The sequence below is a fragment of the Phascolarctos cinereus genome, unplaced genomic scaffold (genome assembly GCF_003287225.1).
Source record: "Phascolarctos cinereus isolate Bilbo 61053 unplaced genomic scaffold, phaCin_HiC Scaffold_1;HRSCAF=81, whole genome shotgun sequence".
NCBI lineage: Eukaryota > Metazoa > Chordata > Mammalia > Diprotodontia > Phascolarctidae > Phascolarctos > Phascolarctos cinereus.
In genome coordinates this window covers 260108711-260132025 of record NW_027555514.1, presented here as the reverse complement: position 1 = coordinate 260132025, position 23315 = coordinate 260108711, and the positions used below count along the sequence as shown (strand labels likewise).

General features: G+C 36.7%; 1 protein-coding gene across 1 annotated transcript in view; it reads left to right on the top strand.

The window, feature by feature from the left end:
• The first annotated feature begins 14023 nt into the window (after positions 1-14023).
• The window catches only part of DCN (decorin), a 54940-nt gene continuing 45648 nt past the window's right edge, over positions 14024-23315 (top strand). The window contains exon 1 of the mRNA XM_021006426.2: positions 14024-14425. The gene's annotated coding sequence lies outside the window, so the exon portion shown is untranslated. The remainder of the gene's footprint in view (positions 14426-23315) is intronic.

The following is a 23315-nucleotide window of genomic DNA, read 5'->3' as shown; positions in this document are numbered from 1 at the left end:
GGGTTGCTGGAATTGGGGTAGGTTAAGTAACAGGAGGGTAAGGTAGCAGGTAGGAGAAATAGGACAAAAGAGATATGCACAAACAAAAATGAGTTAGGAGTAGAATCTTTTAGGGAAAATATATGTTTGTATATGTATATATGTGTATATATGTATATGTGTATGTATACATCAATACCTATATATAAGTATTTCCATGCTCAGTTGTAAGCTTCAAGTAGTGGGTAGAAGGGAGGAAGGAGGAAAAAAGAACAAAGTAAAATGTGTGCAGCAGAGAACAAAAGAAAACCTACAAGGAAGCAAAGAAAAGATGGACAACTTTCAACATAATGCACAGTATTTCAAATATAGACTTTCTTGAAATGATACATTATTGCTATATATTCTGAATTCTCTCCTATATTATGCTGTGCATACGATAGGAGTTTTTCTTTTATTATTTTATATTTAAGTTTATAACATTTTTATTTTCTTACTATGTATTTAAGTTTTAATGTTTGTCTAAAATTTAAAAAAAATAAAAAAATAAAAGAGTGAAAAACAAGCAAACATACAAAGTGATTTCCTAAAGCACAAATTTGAACTTGTTACCTGACTACTACTCAATCAGCCTCAGTGGCTCCCCGTTGCCTACAGGTGGAAATAAAAAAAAAATCCTCTCTCTAGCATTTAGATCCCTTTTATAACCTAGTCCCAACCTACCTTTCCATCCTCATTTTGTATTACTCCCCTTCATGTATGGTATGTTCCAATCAAACTAGAATTTTTGTTTTTCTCACATCCCCCAGTCTAACCTCTGTATCTTTGGACTGGCACTCCTGCAGCCTGGTATGCACTACCTCCTCACCTCCACCAATGAGAAGACTTATCACAGAGTCCCCTCTTCCCTTCAAGCACCACCTTCTGCATGAAGTTTTTCCTGATCCCCTCAATTGCTAAGGGTCTCTCTCCTTAATTTGTATTTGTTGTTCATATTTTGTGTGGGTTTTTTTCTGTATATTCTTAATTGTATATTCTCATTTTCTTCAATAGAACATAAACCCCATGAGACCATCTTTTGCTGTTGTTTGGTTTTTTTATCCCTAGTCTTAGCACTGGGGCAGCCAGGTGGTTCAGTGGATAGGGCCTGGGGCCTTACAATCAGGAGGACCTAAGTTCAAATCTATCCTTAGACATTTACTAGCTGTGTGACCCTAGGCAAGAGACTTCACCCTGTTTACCTCAGTTTCCTCATCTGAAAAATGAGCTAGAGAAGGAAATGAAAAAGCACTCCAGTATCTTTGCCAAGAAAAAGCCAAATGGGTTCATGAGAAGTCAGATAGAACTGAACAAGTTTTAGCACATAGCAGGTGAGCCACAAATATTTGCTGATTTAGTAACCAATGCCTTTGATGTCTTCCTTTCCCACCTTCCCTAGATTATGAACTCCTCCAGGTCAGGAAATATTTCACTTTTGTCTTTGTATCTGTGACCCCTAATAACATGCCTGGATAAGCAGGTGCCATCTAAATGGCTATTGATTGGTAGATTGAGTGATTATTCAAATTCTTTTTAGATAATTGAACCCACTCAGAGTTTTAAATAGTCCATCAGGTTATTTAGATAACTGAATGAAATGGCTTCAAAAACCTCTTTTCTCTCATTCTGTTAGCTACCCAAGTGTTTGGACTTAGGAAGGAAATGAAAGAATGCTGGAAAAAATAAGCCTCACCCAGAACCAGCCATGGCAATGGAGTAGGGAAGGTGGCGGGGGGACCAGTCAAAAGGCTAAAACCTCAGCCTGGTCAAATGCTTTAGTTATTTTGCACTTAAATTTTGCTTGCTGGATTGCTCATTTCAAAGACTTCCAATATCTTATACATGTTGACAGTGGGCAAGAAAGCTGGCAATATTTTAAAGATCACAGGATTTAGAGCTAGAGGAGAATTTGAAAGCATATAATCTAATCTACTCATTTTTCAGTCAGGGAAACAGAGGCACATAAGTCAAGTGACTCATCCAAAGTTGCACAGGCATCAGAAAAATATCAGCTCTTTGTCCAGAAACATTTTCCCCATTGAATCATGGTGCTTCTTAATGATGGCAGAGTCTCAGCATTCAATTGTCCCTCTCAAGGCACTAGAAAAATAACTGACTTTTGCTTGTGGAATTCAGTCAATCTGTACAGAATGGTAATAAATTTTCTTGAGGAAAGCCCAGATAAAATTGAATACTTCAAGGTGAAAATTATTTTTTCTCCTATTTTTCCATTTCTTCCCTAAGCCCGAACACTTGGGTAATTTATATATAACAGAATGAGAGATAAGAGATGCTTTGAAATCTTCTTATTCAATTACCGAATTAACCTAATAAACTATCCAGAGCTCATAATGGTTCAATTATTTAATAACTTTTGGGAAAAAATGCTTATACATAGTGATGTTAATTTAACATAACCTATTGAACTTTCATTTTAATGTTGTTTTTACCCTCAAATACATATTTTCTCATTTGCTTATAAAGTGGTCCTTGAGCCTTTGATATGCTTATCTCCTGGCTTTTAAAAAAAATGTTTAAATATTTAAAAATACATTTTGATAATTATGAATATATTTTAAAATAAATGCATATATGTTCAAATACATTTGATATATGCCCAGGTCTATATTTGTATGTATGTGTATACACACATTTTTATAGGGTAGTGTTCTCAGAATTCTGGGTCTCAGGACCCCTTTATACTCTTGAAAATTATTGAAAATCTCTCCCAAAGAGTTTTTGTTTATGTAGTTTATATCCATTGATATTTGCTATATTAACAATTTTTTAAAAATTTTTTAATGAAAATTATTTAGACCACTTAAATCCCCTGAAAGGATATTAGGGACTCCTAGGACCACACTTGGAAAACCACCAGTCTACGGTCATAGATTTCGAGATCTGATAGCAAATGACTCAGTGGGCTTCTATTTACTCTTTATAATATAAGGAAGTTAGACTTTGAGTTCTGTTCTAGCTCTGAATCTATGATTCTATGATCACACATGTGTGACCCTGGGCAAATGATTCAACCACCCTGGTCTCCATTTGTTCATCTGTAAAACGAAGGGGTTGGACCAGATGAACTCCAAGATCCTTTCTATACATCAATCTATGATGATTTGACTGTTAAAGTGTGGGTAATTTGCTATTCATAGCCAGAAAAAAAATCCTCAATCAAGAGGGAGAACTCTCATTCAGTTCCTCCAATTTAGCAGCACACAATAGCCATGTGACCACACCAACACAAATGTAGACCTTTGCTGGGGAAATAGCTCAAAAAAGATATCATTTACTTCAAATGTCAAAGGAGGATGTTTTCCTGAAGAAGCTGAAAACCAAATCTAGACTAGCATATCCTTTGGGAGTTCGGAAGACATCCTTTTCTCAGAAACTTAATCGAAGTCTTCAACAGTCTCTGGGAATGACACAGAGTGAGGAATTAAATGAAGTGATGTAAAAAGAAAACTCTCTCTCTCTCTCTCTCTCTCTCTCTCTCTCTCTCTCTCTCTCTTTCTCTCTCTCTCTCTCTCTCCACACACACTTATACATCTGTTTATATCTGTATCCATGTCCATATATATATATATATCTATATCTATATATCTATATCTTCATCCATATCTGTATATCTATCCATGAAAATTTCCCAACACCTTCATCTCCAGTATAGTCAATGAAAAAAGCACAATTTCCTTACCCTGAGAGAAACAGTAGATCAGTCTTGAAGGCAGCAACAGATATATCTCTTTCTTGCTCTTCTTGTTTTTATCAAAGCTTTAAAAATAATTTTGTTTTTAGTATTTTCACCAAAAACGTTTTAAATTAATCTTTCATCAATGGTTTAATTTTTCCCATCTTATATTTATCATTAAGTTTTTCATTCATTGGATGTTTTCCCAGTTCTCTATACATCTCAAATCATGGCTTACAGAATATGATTCACTACTCCAGTAAGAATCTAGAAATTGTGGAGAAAAGAGAGAGTGATTTTATTTATGGTCTAACATGGTAATACAAATCAAACTGATTATGTAGGAAATGAGGATGAAAGGTTTGAGAGGGGGATCCACAAACAATGGTGGATGAATACCAATGCTCCGATTTTTTTTTATTACTATAAGGACAGTAAGAAGGAAGTGTTGATGTCAAGTACCAAATTCATATCTCGAGTATTATTCCAACTTATTATAGGGTCAATGGCAATTTCTGACACCTTGAATTAATATATTTCAATTTAATAAAAATATTTTCAAGCAACTCTGATAATTAGAAATGAAACTCTTGTTATCTCCATTTTACAGGCATGAAAACAAAGTTTAGAATAGTTAAATAGTTTTTACCAAATGCATGCTATGACATTAAAAATGCTCAAGCATGGACCCAAATGAGATACATGGAAATGCACCTGTCTGCCATTGTTTTTATTTAGGATTTTATTTTGTACCAGTTACATGAAAAACAATGTTTAACATTCATTTTCTTCAAACTTTGAGTTCCAAATTCTCTCTCTTCCTCCCTCCCCACCACCTCCTCATTGAAAAGCCAAGCAATTTGGTATGCATTATACATGCGTAGTCATGCAAAACATTTCCACATTATCATGTGAAAGAAAACATAGAGCAAAAAAAAACCCTCAAGAAAAATAAAGAAAATTTAAGAAAAAAGGATGCTTCAATCTGTATTCAGACACCATCAGTTCTTTTGCTATTGCCCAATTGTTGGGGACCCTGTCAATTTCCAATTCTTTGCCACCAGAAAAGAGCTGCTATAAATATTTTTGTATGGATAGGCCCTTTTACTTTTTGTTTTTTACCTCTTTTTGGATATAGCCTTAGTCATGGTATTGCTAGGTCAAAGGGTATGCATGGTTTTACAGCTCTTTGGGCATAGTTCTAAATTGTTCTACAGAATGGTTGAATCAATTCACAACTCCTCCAATAGTGCATAAATGTTTCGTTTTCCCTACATACCCTCCAACATTTGTCACTTTCCTTTTCCGTTCTATTAACCGATCTTTAAGTTTTACAAAATACTTTGCAGATATTATCTTGTTTATCTTTATAACTACCTTGGATGTATGTGCTATTAGTATCACAATTTTACCAATAAGGAAACTCAGGCAGGCAGTGGTTAAATGACATGCCTGGGGTCATTGATCTAGTAAGTACCTGAGGATAGTTTTGAACTCAGGCCTTCCTGACTCTATGTCCTAGAGAGTTGCCCAGGGACGCATATTCAGGGTGTGTCAGAGGTGGGATTTGGACTTCGGACTCCTTATTTCTGTGGTCAGGTCTCTATTTACTACTCCATAACTGTCCCTCACTGAGGTATATATTGAGTAAGAGGTAATTCATTAGCAAACAACAATAAATCTTGTTCCAGGCCATTAAGAAGCTGGTCTGGAATGCCTTAGAAAGCATCGGACATCTCACGGAGACTAGATCCTATCTCTGCCCCTTCTTTCACCCTCTCAGTTCATTACTCATCTGTCTCTGTTTCTACACCCTCCTTCAACTTCATCCTTTATTTTCTTCTGTGCCTCTCCTCCTTATTTTTATTCTCTCAGATTTAGTCCTTGCAGGAATCGGTTTCTGTTTATGAGTCCCTGCTTTCCCCGACCTTCATCCTTGTCTGGCATACGCATCTTTCTCTAACAATCTTACTATTACAGAGGATATTGTCTCCTATTTCTCCAGTCATATGCAAAGACCAGTTCCCCTTTGTGATGTAACTAGAATTAGGGAAGGTTAATATTGATACCCTAGTTCTGCATTGTGAGCCATGCATAAGTGTATCTATATTAGGTGGCCATGTATGTTGGGCAGGTTTGGAGAGGTCCTGCTGAAGTTATTATTTTTCAGTCATTATTTAGTTGTGTCCACCTCTTTGTGACCCCACGTGGGGTTTTCTTGGCAAAGATTGGAGTGATCTGCCATTTCCTTCTCCAGCTAATTTTATAGATGAAGAAACTAAGGCAAACGGGGTTAAATGATTTGCCCAGGGTCACACAGCTAGTAAATGTCTGAGGCTAGATTTGAACTCAAGAAGACGAGTCTTTCTGATTCCAAGCCCTATCCACTATGTTACCTAGCTGTCCCAGAGCCATCTAGCTGCTCTGCTGTGGATATTTTATTGACTGTCCTTTTCTTGTAGACAAAATACATATGTTATGATTATAAGCTAAATGGAATACCAGCTTCTTGAGGACAGGAGTATCAAAGTATATGTTACATTCTTTTCCCCTAGTATTCCTGTGTTACACTTATACAGTGCCTTAGGTAACACTGAATGCTTAAAATTTTGAAGACTAACTTCCAATCTTGTCTCTGACATGGCCTTTTGACCCTGGGAAAGCCACCTAACCTCAATTTCCTCATCTGTAAAATGGGGGCAATAACCCTCACAGGGTTGTTATTAGGATCCAATGGGTTGACATGTATGCAGCACTTTGCAGGCCTTAAAGGGTAATACAAATACTAGCAATTGCTATTATAGGTGTTTTCCAAATGTATGTTCATCAACAGACTGATTGCTATGAGAATCCCTGTAACCACAGAGACAGCTTTGTTCCATGATTCTCTGACAATTGATATTAAGTAGCCCTAGTATTGGTAGACAGATCTGCCCGAGCTATCCTTTATTGCCATTGGAGATATCCAGTGCAAAGAATAAAAAAATGTCCTCTAGTTGACGAGGTCCTCATCCTACTGGTGATGATGTTGTTTCCATTGTATCAAGTCTGAGAACCATATAGGGATTCCCTCTGAAATGGTCTCTTTAGGATTAACATTTTTTTTTCTAAGTAAAAGAGATTTGATGTTAGCACAATAAGATTAATGATATACAAATATAGAATTTGAGTTTTAGATCACTTATATTGGTTATTTCCAGGATGACTTGACATCAGTCTATCATAATTTTCCAACCTCTTACCTTTGCCCACCCAATGGCATCAGGAATTATTCAGAAGATATCGAAAAGAATTCAGCCTTTGCTAAACTTGTCATCATGTTCAAATCCTCTTGTCGTCTGGTGCCCATGAACTGCAGCAACTCGGCAGGAACATCCTGGGGCATATAATATCCTCCTCAGTAGGAAAAAAAAATTCCAAAGACACAAAGGGAAAGACATCAGGGATATCCAATCCCCCTGGCCACAGTGCTGTCATAAGGACCTACTTATTTTCAGGGACCATCATATCGTCCGCATGTATGCCCAGAAGCAGCCTCACAAACCCCACAAGAGAACATTCAGTTTTCATATTCTGCTTGTAGAAAGTCATCGCCTAACACTTTGCCTCCATGTTTTAGCTGCATTAACTTATTTGGTAATGTGATTATTTCTATGTTTATATTTGACCACAATGTTAAATGTTATTGAGAATTAGATGATTACAAAAGCTTGAGTGCCTCATATATAGTAAGTGCTTCATTAGTGTTTATTAAATTTAATTAAAACATTAAAAGGCAGGGCATAAATCTCTGTGGATTCTCTCTTACTCTCTCTCTCTCTCTCTCTGTCTCCTCCCTCTCTCTCTGTCTCTCACTCTGGCTAGTCGTCTGTGTTGCTGTCTGTGTCTCTGCCTGTCTCTCTCTCTCTCTCTCTCTCTCTCTCTCTCTCTCTCTCTCTCTTCTCTCTCTCTCTCTCTCTCCCTTTCTCTCTGTTTCTGTCTCTCATTTTATACTCTATATGATTTCTATAGTTATATTCTCTTTTGTAGTATTAATTTCCTCGCAGAAAATCCTGACTTGAAATGAAAAATGAGATATTTTGGACATGTCTAACATGGGGATTTCTATTGCTTAACCATGAATATTTTTAAAGGGTTTTTTTTCTTTAAGGAAGCAGAAGGGAGAAAAACAAATGCTTGTTAATTTAGGGGGAAAAAACCTAAAATAACATTAAAAACTCTGCTTTAGGGAGGTATTTGGGGGCAGCAGTGACTCCCCTCTTCCAGTCAGTAACTCCCAGGATGCTTTAAAGCCAGTGGGTGATAGGTTGTTGGGTTGGCCAACTGCCACCGAATAAAAACGGACAATTTTTGATTGAGAGAGGGAGAAGTATAGTATATGAGTAGTTGAAAGTATGTGGACCTTCAGGAATGCTTCTAAATCAGTGCAAACTTGGAAATCTATTTTTTAAATGATTTTTTAATAGAAGCAAAGAGAGTATAATTTAATAAAAGTTGCTGTTGTTCAGTTATTTCAGTTGTGTCTGACTTTCTGTGACCCTATTCTGGGGTTTTCTTGGAAAACATACTGGAGTGGTTTGCCATTTCCTTCTCCAGCTCATTTTACAGATGAGGAACTGAGACAAATAGGGTGAAGTGACTTGCCCAAGGTCACAAACTTAGTAAGTGTCTGAGACCGGATATGAATTCAGGAAGATGAGTCTTACTGATTCCAAGCCCACTGCACCTCCTAACATCCATTTAATAGAAGAAAGGCTGTATAAATGACAGTTTATAAATGTGATAGATTATTATTGTGCTGTAAGAAATTTAAGATTTTAATGAAACCTGGGAAGAATTGAATGAGCCAGCAGATCAGAATCAGGAGAGAAATTTACACAACAATGTTGTAAAGAATACAGCAACTTTGAAGGACATAAGAACTCTGATCAATGTAATTAACCATCCCTGATTTCAAAGTATTGGTAATAAAGACTGTGACCCATCTCTAGACAGAAGAGTGATGGTTTCAAGGCGCTAAATAAGACACAGAATTTTGGACATGGCAAATGTGTGGATTTGTTTCACTTAACTCTTCAAATTCAGAATAGTTTTTATTCATGTATTTTTGTTGTTGGAGAACATTTGGGAGCAAAGGAGTTTAAAATAAATTGATCCATTTTAAATGAAAATAAAATCCAACTTGTATAAATTTAGACTATCATTGTCAATAATCTCAATCCTAAAACTAGACCTCATAATAAACTTTGCAGCTGCCATTCTAAGATCAGTCTAAGACATGTAATTTAATGGATTTGAGAGGTAGTTTTTAATACATCTGCAAAACTGGTCTCTGAAATTCTGCATTTATGAATCTACTCTTCTTGATCATTAGATACAGGCATTGCTAAGTAGGCCTTGTTCAAAAGCAAACACCCCTGGGAGGGGCAACACATTATCCTTTAGTTGGAATTAGATCACCAAATAATCCCAATAAACCCTGAAAAGAATAAAATACAGGAAAATTAACTTCTGCTATCAAGATAAGTGGGTTTGGAGAGTCAAGAACGGACAGAAATCTTATGGAGAACGTCAGTGGGATCCTGAATACTTTGCTGGGATGCAATTGAGATTTAGAAAGGGAGGAGAAGGTGGCAAAAGAATGATACCAAAGAAACATTTTTTTTTCCCCATTCATTAGTGTTTGGTCTTGACGTCATCATGCCCATCCCATGCTACTTTTATGCCTGAAAAACCACCTGTTTATGGCAAAGGATACAACAACAGTAATAACAGCAAAAACATAATACAGTGTAGTTGGTTGACACTCACCTGGTCTGGATGTATAATTCCAGTCCTCGAATGTCACATCAAGTTTGTGAAGAAAATCACTTGGCCTCTCAGGAAATGGAAGAAGCCTCTTCAAGCTCTGGCATTTTCATCCTGCTAATAAGCGATTGTCGCTTAAATCAATTGCTTTGATAATGAAAATGGCCAGCCCTGAAATGAACTCTGACAAGGCACAGAATCCAGTTATCCTGCTAACTGATGAGCTGTCGGTTGAAATTATAGTACAGACATTTCTAACACTGGATGGGGTATGTGATTTAAATTTAAATATTTCACATTTCTATATGGCAGCCAAGATTTCTGGGAAGACTACACTGACATTCCAGAGTAGGATTAGTTCTGAGTGACTTGGGTGTAGGATTAGAGTGAAAGATCTTGAATTTTGAAATCGTTCACTTTCATACTAATCTTTTGGAGGCCTGGGTTTGAGTTCCAGCTCCATGTTCAAATTATTGGAGTTGAACTAATTTAGTCACAGGCACATTAAAATCTTGCTGTGATAAGATTCACTCAGCCACAAAATGGGTGTCACTACATTAATGCCCCCACTTCCCAAAACCACAGGGACATTGCAAAACAGAAATAAAGCAATGCAACAAACAATAACAACAACTTTGAGATTTTAGAAAAGTTCTTTGTAAATCCAAATGGTGATGACTAGCACACACACACACACACACACACACACACACACACACACACACACATGCACACACCAGTATTAATACAACTTGATAAGTTTCAAGAATCTAGCTGTGGTTTTGAATATAGGTTGCTTATTAGTTAAGAAATATGAATGAGAGTTGTTTAAAACACTCTAACACTCTCTCTCTCTCTCTTTCTCTCTCTGTCTCTCCCTCCCTTCTCTTCTCTTCTCTTCTCTTTACTTCTTTCCTTTCTTTCTCTCCTCCCCTCCCCTCCCCTCTTCTCTCTCTCCTCTCTCTCCTCCCTCCCTCTCCCTCCCCTCTCCCTCCCTCTCCTCCCTCCCCTCCCTCTCCTCCCCTCCCCTCCTCCTCCCTCCCTCCCTCCTCCCCTCTCCTCCCTCTCCTCTCCTCTCCTGTCCCCTCCTCTCCTCTTTCCTTCTTCTCTTCCCTTTCCTCACCTTCCCTTCCTTCCCTCTCATTTGACAGTGTCTTCCTATCTCTCCAGGCTGGAAATACAAGAGGTACTCATGGAACCAGTCCCCCTATTCATCCATATGGCAGCTTTGACCTGCTTCATTTCTGACCTGGGCTGGTTTATGCTTTCTTAGGGAACCTACTGGTTCATTGTCTTTGGGGAGTTATTATATTGACACAAAACTTGACAGATCCTCCTACTAGCCCAACACACAGTAATTCAGAATGCTTGAGCTCAAGAGATATGCCAACCTTAGCCTGCCCAGTGGCTAGGATTACTGGCAACAGTCACCATGCCTGGCCAGCTTTCTTTTTGAAAGATAGAGAAGTAAGAAAGAAGAGAAAGAAAGGGAGGGGGTAGATAGACATATACATAGCTATAGACAGATTGATAGAACGGGGAAAAGATAGAAAGGTAGAGAGATAGAGCTGAACAGATAGATAATAGATTGATGACTAGACAGAGGTAGATATAGAGATATAGATATAGATGAATAGAGAGATAGAGATATAAACAGATAGACAGATGAGCCATTGATAGAGAAAGGCAGAGACAGAAATAGAGAGATAGACAAATGTAGATAGATAGATGAAGGAATAAGTAAACAAAGAAATAGATAAATAAGTAACTGAATAGCTTCAGCCCTTTAGTTTTTCATGACCTTAAGAGGCACCAGTGGAGCTAGATAAACCTGGGTTCAATCTTCATCTTTAACACACACTGATTGTATGATCCTGGACAGGTCATTTAAACTCTTGGTGTTCCAAGGAATAGTGTAAGAAAATAATCTGAAGAGGGGGCATGGGTCTTCACACGCCTTTTATTGCAATACTTAAAATTACAAAATATTTGACTCTCCAGAACTAGTTTTGCTTAGAGACATGGATGGCAAATATCTAGCAACAAATGACTGGTTTAATTTCAGGGGCCTCGACAAGTCTTCCTGAGTCTTGAAAGGAAATAGCTTTTGTAAAGTGCTAAATAAACCTGAAAGTATTAGCTCTGGCTGACCCTATGCCTGGAGACTTTTCCCTCCTTCTCTTGGACTACTGACCTCCATGGGTTTCTTGAAGTCTCATCTAAACTCCCACCTTCTACAGGAAGCCTTCCTCAACTCCTCTTTATTCTAGTACTGTCTCTAGGTTAATTATCTCCTCTTTATCTTATACAGAGCTTGCTTTGTTTATATTTGCTCTCATGTTGCCTTTGCTATTAGATTGTAAGCTCCTTGACGGTAGGGACTAGTTGGTGTTTCTTTTTTTCTGGCCTCTCTTTGTATCCCCAGCGCTAATACAAGGCCTGATACATGGTATGCACTAAATTGTTAATAATTATTAATATTATAATCATCACTATCATCATTATCATCTCTATAATGCTGTTTTATTTATAAAACTACTTTCCAGTACACTAATGATTCCATGCTCTCCTAGAATTAGGTATTCCTTCCACAATTCCTATCTATACATGACCATCCTGTGATCACTGTCTATATCTCCTTGTAGATCCACTATAGGGGGTCCACCCAAAATGTTTGGGGGCCTTATTCTCTGGAATCATATTCTCTGGAAATCACATGGACACCAAATGGATATCAAGTGTTTATTCTTGCTAAGAGACAAACCCATCAGATTGTTGTACTCCACCCTTCTCCTCCCAGCGGGGATCAGACTGCATCCTGTTAGGATTCTGATTCCATTATCTTCTGTCTGTGTGGCCTAGGTTAAACCACTTTGCCTCCTTGGTCCTCAGTTTCCTCCTTTTTAGAATGAGAGTGTTGGTCTAGACGATCTCTCAATTCTTTCGCAGATCTATCACATACCATCATTAATTTTTTACCCTTCTTGAAAGCACTTTTTGTTAGTGAGAAAGCTTGAAGTTAAATGTTGCCACAGAAGGGAATGTGGGAGTTCAGGGATGGGACTAGATAACTCTGAAGTTGAGATGCTAAAATTTTCACTCAGTCTTCAGTTCTTCCTCAGGCCAATGAAAACCTATCTTTTTCTAGGCCCTTGTAGATGGTGAATATGCTGCTCATAGGAAATACTGATACATACCTAACAAGAACCCAAATACACAAAATGGCATAGAAAACAATTTGAGAAGGAGCAGGGCAGAGGAGGGGGGAGGGCAGCTCTGCTACTTTCTTCTGGGTGGCAGGGTGGGATTTACACAGAAATCTTTTTAAAAAGAGAGAATATAAATATAAAGTGTTAGAAACCCACTCTACCTCCATATCCTCCCCACCTGAGTTTAATTCTACCGTGTTGGACCAGGAGATTGTAGAGCGCCTCCCCTCTGTCTAGCTATCTCCCTGTCTCTGTCTTCATCTCTGTCTCTGTCTCTTTCATGTTGGTGGTGGGGAATGTCATAGAGGAAAAGAGGGATACATCCTTTCATGTTTCAAAGAACTTTACTTCAGGTTTGCACCTGGTCACAGCCTAGGGGCAGGCAGAAAGATGCAAGTCAAAACACAGAGATGCGAACTTTTCAAACTTTAAAGAGAAAACTCAAAGCATTTGGAACCAGGGAGTTGTTACTAATGTTCTTAGTGTTTCTCAGGGGCTAAGTAAATATCTTCTTGGAGATTTGGATTCTTTTCTCCCTTTTCTGATGTTTGGAAAGCTCCTGGATATCTGTATCTAAGTCTGAACAAAGTTCTGGGTTCATTTTAAAAAATAATTACTACATTCTCTTCCAACCCACCTCCCCAGCCATTGAGCAACATGTGATCAGCTCCTAGGATATATATGTTCTATAGCAATCCTGCTGCTCACAGCTAGATGATTTTTTTTTTGTGGGGAGACAAGGATGACGTTAGATCTATTGTGCTTTTTACATTGGGAAGGCAAGGGCTAGAGGGAAAGAGGGGGATACACTTTTAAGGTTGTGTTGTTTTCTATGAAACATTTCTGGTCATAAATGTCAGAATAATTTGAATAATGAAAATAATAAGTGAAAGGCTTTTCATATAAAACTCTGGCTTCCTTCCAGCATCCTTTAGGTAACCACTCAAAATATATAAAAATGCCCCCATAGCATGTAAGAGGTAGTACTTGAGTTTCTGTTAAAAAAAATGGTAGAGTGAAGCAAGAGGAGATTAGCATTTTTTTTTAACTGAAGGTTACTCACATATTTGATGCAGAACACATTTAGGATAAGTACAAGATGAATGTTGCACTATCTGCTAGGCTTCCAGTTACTGTGAATAAGGGGGGGGGGGGAGTCCTTCTTTCAGCCTGATAAATGTTACTTAAAAACCGAGAAAGAAGGAAAAGATGAGGAGGAAATAAAGCCAATCCTTCAGTTAAAATCTTTTTTTTTTCCTTAAAGGAAATGAATGTACTAAGTAAGATGAATCACAAGCCAAGTTGTTCAGCTTTTCAGCGCAAGCAGTGCAGGATGCTAAACAGATGAAAAAGAAATAAAGTAAATGAAAAAAAAAAGCCCGATAAAGTTTCTGGCTACAATACAGGAGACATATCATTACCATATGATCTAATGTGGGTGTCAGCCTGGATTGTGTTCATTGAGGGAAACCTTTTTTTTTTTTTCTTCCTCCTAACTGGGCTATGGAGTGGAAAGAAGAAAGAAGGTTTTCCAAGAAGTGACAGTCACAGAGCAGTAACCTTCCCCCCTCCTCCTCCTCTTCCTCCTCCTCTCCACACCTGCAAACTTTTTTTTTTTCCCCTGCTTGGGTTGAATATTTAGTGTAATTACGTCTCAGCTTTTGAGGGCTCCTGTGACAAAGCCCTGGATGAAAAGGTATGGTTTTCAGTAATTGTCCCGCACGTTGCTGCAGACTAATAAACCTTCGGTCGGTCGGAGCAAAAGGCATGAATTGGGGGAGGGATGGGGATAGAAGAACTAGAAAACTTGGAGCCAGGTTGAAAGCTACATTTTCTTACTTGTTTGAGGACAGAAGTTGGGGGAGACATGTTTAAGAGCTTGTATACTTTGTCTTGGTGTTTGTATGTTTTTTTTTTTAAGTTTTGCTTCTCGAATGGATGTTTCTAAACACAGATGACTTTTTTTCTTACAATGAATATCTGCCTTTCTGCATGAATATTGGTAATGAAATGCTTTGACTCTTTCATTGATGTTTACAGGGAAATGTTTCTGAGTTACCCCAAGTCTAGCAGGATTATGAATTCCGGGTTCTTTTGGTTGTTTATGTTTTATTTGTTTATTTCTCCTTCTAGTGATTCTTAGCTGACTTTTAGCACTTCTTAAGCCTCCAAATAAAGTTACCATGGAGGGCAGGGGAGGGGAGGGTAAGGGAGGGGAGGGAGTATGGTTGTAAAGATTTAATGTATAGATCTGAAGCCCTGAAAACAAAGGGCAGATCATCGGTAAAGAAGGCTGATTCTTTGGGCCAAAGATGGAAAGGTTCACAGAACACCATGCCTGTGGACTTTTAATCTCAATAGTTTGCGTGCCTGGAAGTGGGATTCTGTGGACAAAATATGCAGTGACTGCTTGATATTTTAAATGGGGACGTGGCTATTTTATAACACAAATTCACTATGAAGTCAAAGTGTGCGGTTTATTTTTCCCCATCATTTTTTAGAGATGGTAACATGATGACCCCCAGTAAAGTGTGATTTCAGGGCTGTGGATGCCTGTGGCTTTTTTCTTCCCCTGATTATTTTGAGCTAAACCATAGCCAAGAGACTTCTATAGCTAACCTACTTATGGATAAGTGTTTTGATTTCCTTAATTTTAATTGCTTTGCTTTATTTCTGATCCTGTGAATTGATCTGGAGCTAGAAGTTTTTATTCCCCTTTCCCAAACCCCCTTCTCTCCATGTGTTTATTGTTTCACTTATCTCTTTCTGAGTATTAAGTTCTCTGGCCAAGCCCTCTTTGATATCGATACTATAGGCATAAATGACATCACAGAGACCTTCATCTCACTGAAGAACATAAAGCAGCATTTCTGTGGCAACTTGGGAAAACAGGAGTTATTCTGATGACATAAAACTAATTTAATTTGGTCCCTGAAAATCAGTGGAAAAGAAGAATCTTGCTAGTATATTTAATTTCCATGCATATTGCCTATTTAATTGGCAGGCCAAAGAAGAGGGGCAAGATGCTAGATAAATTATCTTGATATTCTTTTGACTTAGATCAGGTTCATTATGTTTAAATAGAAACAGCTCTCCTTTTATAAGTCAAGAGCAAATGAGGTTCCTCAGCATACCTTTGTTAATGTCCTAATGATGGTAAGCCTCCTAAATTAAATATGAACACATAGGTCATGATTTCTTCTTATTGTATTTTCCTCCTCAGTTGTACCACCTGAAGACCCACATAAAGTATGGGACTCCTAGCAGGTTGAGTAATGATTGGGCATACCCAACTAGATAATGAGTCCTTATTCCAAGATGCTGTTCCTATAGGTATCCAAATGTCACTAGTAAAGGAAAGTAATTTTAGCAAGAAATGTGATATCATTTCTAGTAATTCTAAGATCTATATCCCAACCCCCACACTGCACCCTGAATTCAGGACAGTTTAAATTTAACAAACCTTTATGAAGCTACGTGCAAGGCACAGGTGTAAACTATTTGGAAGGGACCATTTGAGGAACTGGAGTAAGTAAATAATCAATCCATGGAAGGTTCTTCAAAAACAAAAACAAAGATGCTTAGCAAACTGATATGGATTATGACACAAATGAGATGCTTTTCAGTATTAAATTATGGGGAAATGGGCACAAGAATACGTTAGAACACACATAAAAAAAACCCAACCCTTTCTCAGTTCCATGGATCTAAGATCATAAGATCACAGATAGAAGGACCTGACAGGTCATCTATTCCAATATCCCTATTTTACATATGAGCAAATTTAAAGAGGCCCGGAGAGATTCAATGATTTGCTCAAAGTAAGTGGGAGCCAACACTGAACTGAGGTGCTCTGCCCTCAAATCTCTCGTACTTTCCACTGCTCCACATTGCTTTTGGAGAAGGTAACCACCTATGGATATTTGGCTCTGAAATAAATAAATATAATATTTCATATTTATTATATAATATGTAACATTTATCCTATAACATATAGCATTACACATGCAATTTAAAAATGAATAAATAAATATGGTTATATGATATTTGTCTGGGCTACTAATGTAATTTATTAAAACTTCAAGTTTTTAGTTTAAATTTCCTTCCAAAGTTATGGAGAATTAAAATATGCAAACCCAGCAAACTTGTGGTAAACCTAAGCTCTGAGTTCTAACATAGCAGACTGAAAACCACTCCCTATAATTTTGTTCTAGAGAAAGCTGCCAAACAATAGAGTAGGTCTTTAAAGACAATATTGTAACTGGAGAGGAAAAAAAATGGATTTTAAGAGGATGTATATTGACATGGAATTGATTAATAACCGGTTAAATAAGCATCCAACTTTGTAGTTTGAAAAAAGACAGTAATGGATATTTATTATTTGCATGTTGCATTATAAATATAATAATCTGTATAAGCAAAGAATCAAGTATGAGAAATTAAGATAAACTTGTGCCTTTTTCATTGGCTTTAAGGTAAAGATTTCCAGATGTCCAAACAACATTAGGAAATCAGCAAGTTTAGCATAGGAAGAAAGTCACTGGACTATCCATTCAAAGTAACTCTTTACCTCAAGGTAAGGATTTGCAGTTCTTAGGCAAATCTTTGGAATGTAGAGTAAGAACCAGATGAGAAAAACAGCTGTTTTTCTAATATCTGTCACTGGTTCTTAGAGCATTTGGAGAAAAAAATCAATTGCTATATCCAAAAGCTCAACCTTTTAGAATGGGTATTATTTAAGTTATTTTAAAAATTTCACTGATTAAGTCAGTAAATAATTTCATCAAGCCAGTCAACTAAACATCAATTACATTTGGGGCAAAACAAACCCTTTGTGTTGCAGCTTTGCCATTTTCACAATAGCTAAGATAGTATATTGAGTACAGAGATGACGCAGTCGATGTTCAAGATTAGCAGAGAATGTGCCTGGCTGTATAACTGGATCCATCTTCATAGTCAGTTTTGACAAAATGAATTAAATATCTATGCAGTCAAAAAATGGCCAAACGTGTCACTTGATCAACTAACCATGCAACAGATCAATTCATTTTAAAAAGACAAAATAGATAAGCAAAACTCACTAAAACCAACATGTGTTTTTATTGCTGAAATATACTTCCCTCAGAAATTAGATACTGAGGAAAGAAGCAAGTGAAAGGGCTGCAGTAAGGATCTTACAGAGTTAGTCCAGTGTATAGATGAGGAAAATGAACCATTAAGAATTCTGCCCAAGGTCATAAGTAGCAGATACAGGATGAAAACCCAGATTCTCTAGTTTGAAATCCACCATGTTTTGCACACCAACATTTTTGTACTCTGATCATTTTGCAGATTTCTTTTCAGTGGATATAAATAGCTTAATATAATCTATAGATCTATTTATCTATTCTCTGTCTCTGTCTCTGTCTCTGTCTCTCTCTTTCTCTCTCTCTCTCTCTCTGTCTCTCTCTGTCTCTCTCTCTGTCTCTCTCTGTCTCTCTCTCTCTGTCTCTCTCTCTCTCTCTCTCAAAATCCATCTAGCCCATCAACCTCATGTAGTAGGTGAGAAAACTAAAACCCAGAAAGTTTATACAATTTTTCCAAAGTCGTAAAGGTAATAAGTGACAGAATAAAGTTATGAACCCAGTTTATTTGACTCTAAACCTATCTTTCTACTGCCATTTTTCCTATCCCCCCTACTATCTATCTATCTATCTATCTATCTATCTATCTATCTATATCTATCTATCTATCTACATCTACATCTATATCTATCTATCTATCTATCTATCTATCTATCTATCTATCTATCTATCTATCTATATCTATCTATCTATCTACATCTATATCTATCTATCTATCTATCTATCTATCTATATCTATCTATCTACATCTATATCTATCTATCTATCATCTCCTCTATTTCCTTTATCTATCAATATGATTCTCAATCTGAAAATCAATCTAATCTAATTAATCTATCAATCTAATTTATCTTTCTAATCTACTCAATCATCAGTCACTAAGCACCTAGCTTTTAAATTGAATTCATGGTCAACTGAATCAAAATAATATAATGACTTGAGTGAATTGAATCTTGGGTTTAGTCAATACATGGTGGAAAAATTTAAGGCACATAAACTCTATGGGCCTCAGCATCATGGGGTAGGGAAAAGAATGATGAATTTGGAATGAAAGTACATAGGTTCAAATCCTGGCTCTGATTTGTACTATCTGTATGACTTTGTGTAAGTTACTTAGCCTTCCTTGGCATCAGTTTGCTTCTGTGTACAAAAATGAGAGTGTTGGATTATATTACCTCTGTGGTAATTTCCATTTTCCAAATTTCTTTCCATTTCACTTTTCTGTGATTCTGTGACTTTGGTATAATTTATATAGTTTGAATACTAGAATCTCCCTCTCCCCCTCCCCCTCCACATGATTTAGGCTTATCTTACTTCATCTGCAAATGACTCATCAAGCAAAGGGCTTTTTCATATCTTGATATTTTAAATTTGTTTATCACCTTCACTTCTCAATCATCAATCATCACTCTTCAATTCATCATCTCCTACCTAGAGAAAAATCTCCATAGCAAAGAGGGAAAACAAAGCATTTCTACAATATTAGCTGAATCTGACAGTATATGTAATGCTTCACCTCTGCAAAGATGGAAGGAGGTTCATTTTCTGATCTCTTCTTTGGGACTAGTCTTGGTAATTATAATTACCCAGCCTTTAGTTTCACTGTTTTTTTTTTGTCATTGTTTCAATTCTCATGGTAGTATGTATTGTGTATATTTTTCCTGAGTTTGCTTTCCTATCTCTGCATCAGTTTATATAAATCTTCCCATGATTCTCTAAAATCTTCATAGTTATTATTTTGTACAATAATATACCTTTAACTTCACATACCCACCACAACTTGTTCCATTGTCCAGTCAGTGGTCACCTATTTTGTTTTCCATTCCTTTTATATGGTATTGTATCTTTCACATATGAATGGCCTGGATGCTGAAAACAGCAGAAAATGAACATTTTTATATTGGAAACTGATAAAATTCATAATCTCTCGGGTAAATGTGGAGGTGAGACACAGGCTCTGAGGACTATATAGAGAAGTTCTTCTCAGAGGAATGTACTGAGAGAATCTATTTCAAGGCATAACAGACTGAAGTGATACTGTCCACAGGGCATTATGGTCAGTTAGCTCATTTATATGTAACTGCTTTAGAATTTTAAAGTTTTTAATTGACAAAATTATGAATCAAGTAACTATTTGGGGACCATTGGGAAGATATGAGGACTGCTGAACTCATACCTAACAGAAAGATGCATTTCTTGATCTTTCCTTTGTGTAGTAAAAAGCTGAGTCACTGAATCAGCAGTCTTTGATTCAAGGCATTAGAAGTTATTAAGAATCTAGCAAAAAGATGTCTGGCCAAGATGGCAACTTGAATAGAAGCAGGCATCTTAGACCCCACACACTGGCAGATAAAAATTAAAAACCTCACTATGACAAATAATGATCAAGGAATTTGATGAGAAACAATAGTGACCTCTTCCACCACAGGATTGCAAAGAAGAAAAAAGAGTCATACAGTACCTTAGTCCCAGCAGCTATTGGCAAACAACCCTGATGATATCTCCTAGTATAACCAGAGATGGGTCAGAGAAACATATAGGTTTTGGGCACTCAGAATAGAAGTCATCCCAAGAAAATGCCAGAGTGGTTGAAAACCCACAGCTGGGACATTGGAATAACTAGGGCACCAGCAACCAGTGTGGTGTGCCTTTGTTAATGGCAGCCCTCACATGAAGAGATCCCAGCCCTTTTGGATCTGAGGTCCCTGGAACTGCATTGTGAGATGCCATAGAGAGCCCTAAAGGTGTAGTGGTCTGATTCTTTAAGATTCAGGGTTGGGGGCAAACATCAGGAGGTAGAGATCAGTGCAGGAACCCAGAAGACTTAGAATGAGATGAAGCAGAGTCAACTACCCCACTCAAAAGTGCTGTGCAGATGGAGTCTGGCTATGACACAAAACTAGACCAACCTACTACATATATGTTAGATCCAAAATTGCCCCAAAATTTGGCCTAGAAGGAAAGAATAATAGCAAAACAATTGTCAGTAGAAACTCAAAGGGGAAAAAATTGATTTTCTATGAACACTACAGAAATACCTAGAAAAAATAAAGCAAAATATTTTTAAATGAAATAAACATTCTGTAGGAAAGATACAGAATAAATACCCTAGAAAACAAACTGGTTATCCTCATCCAAGTAATAGATTCCCTGAAAACTAGAATATACCAAACAAATTAATGACTTTATGAGACAGAAAGGCAAAACATAGGAATAAAAAATTCACAAAATGGAATAAAATATAAGATGTTTAGATCAAAATCAACTGCCCAAAAACATATCCAGGAGGGATAATTTGAAAATCACTGGTATTGCAAAATTTTAAAGATCAATTGTGACTTAAAAGAAGATATGTATGTATGTATGTATGTGTATATATATATATATATATATATATATATATGTGTGTGTGTGTGTGTGTGTGTGTGTGTGTGTATGTATGTATGTGTGTATACACAAACATATACATATACATGTATGGAGACACTCCCAACCCACCCTTTCAAAGAGGTGTGAGGTCCATAGATGTTAAACATTGCACGTATTTTCACACTTTTTCAACTATTGAAAGTTATTCTGATCATTTTCTTCTTTTTTGTCTTAAAAATTATATATTTTTAGCACAAAATGTCCCTTCTGGGAGGGGTAGAGGAGAGATACTGAGGAAAATTATGATCACATAAAAGATAAAAAATATCAATAAAACTTATTTTAAAAAAAAGAATTATTGGGCTTCCTAAAAATGATGAGAACCACTCCAACTGTCCAGATCTATTAGAAAGAGTGCAAAGTAAAAGTAGAAAGAATCTACCTATAACCTGATGGAAAAAAAAAAGAAAAGTCCCAAGAATGCAAAGGAACCACAATTAGGATTACACAAGAGCTGGCAGGTTTTACAAAACTGAAAGGAGAGTTTGGAATTAAATGTTCTAAAAAGCAATGGATTTTGGATTATAAGCAAAAATAAAGTAGTCTAAAATGCTAAATATTATTCTACAGGGGAAAAATGAAACAAACCAAAGAAGTCATAAATCTTAATGGAGTAGAAAACTTTTAAGCATTTCCAATGAAAAGACTAGAGTTGAGTAGGAAATTTGAATGCAAAAACAAGAGTAAAGAGTAGACTAGAAAAGTATTTTTTCTTGAATTTTTAGACACAAACCTCAACTATTGACAGTAATAAGGAACATATATTTTTAGGTTATTTAAATGATCAGACCAAATGTTGCAAAACATCCACTAATTCTGGCAATTAAAGAATGTGAAAGCATCGTTACTATCCCATTTGAAGACAAATGATATTTCAAGAAAAAAAATAGATGTGACAAGTTACAGTGTTTTATTTACTTTTCTAATATGAGTGCATTATTAAACTAGTGTTAAGCTTTGATTATATAGGAATTTTGCAATTAAAATCTGGTAAATGTAATTTTATTTTTCTAAAGTTAATGTAACTTTTTATGCCTCTTTTCAGAGGGAAGTAATTTGCCCCACATCATTCTTCAGACCTATGTGAGGCCTACATATCAGTATTTTGGGTTTTTTTAAAGTGATTTTTCTCTTAGAAGAATGTTCAAGTTGAAGCAGAAAAACTGTCATCATTATTGAAAATCAAAAGTACTGCTAACAATACCATCAGAAGGACAAACACTGTTTCTGCCTGGTAAAGTCTCTTTTTATATCCAGTTAGAAGGAGATTATGAAAAGAAAAAATGGTATTTAAAACTATTGTGCATTATTTTTATGAATTCCTTTCAAATAGGGTATTTCAGGTGATTTTTAAAAATAAAGAACATGAAGGAGAAAAGGAGAGAGATGAGAAGAGGAAGAAGAAGCAGGAAAAGAGAGAGGTGAAGAAGGAAATGGAGAAGAAGGAGGAGGAGGAAGAGGAGAAGGAGGAGGAGGAGAAGGAGAAGAAGAAGAAGAAGAAGAAGAAGAAGAAGAAGAAGAAGAAGAAGAAGAAGAAGAAGAAGAAGAAGAAGAAGAAGAAGAAGAAGAAGAAGAAGAAGAAGAAGAAGAAGAAGAAGAAGAGAAAACTGCTCTAGGAACAGGGAAGTTAACTGTCTTGGAGTACAAAAGGTACCAAAAATTTCCAGATGAAACAGGTAACTCTTCAGCTGACTGAAAGAAAATTATTGCCTTGCTTGACTGGAGAAAGGCTTGAGCCACTGCTGCAAGCTTGTTGGAAGGGAATTGATATGTTGTGGGAAGATCTATTAGGTCTTATTGCTGTCTAGTGTTACATACAGTTGAGAGAAAGGAAACTTTCCACAGATGTCTTTTTGCTTTCTACTGGCCTGTCTTGTTTAAGAGGGAGAAAGTTTGTATTTATTTTGTTATGAGCTGGGCTTTGCTGTGAAAAGGGAATTGGAGCCAATTGAACAAAGCACAACTTTTGCTATTTTTAGATTTGAGGAGCGTGTCACTGAAAGAGCATAACATTTTTTCTTAGTAATCTGTTAA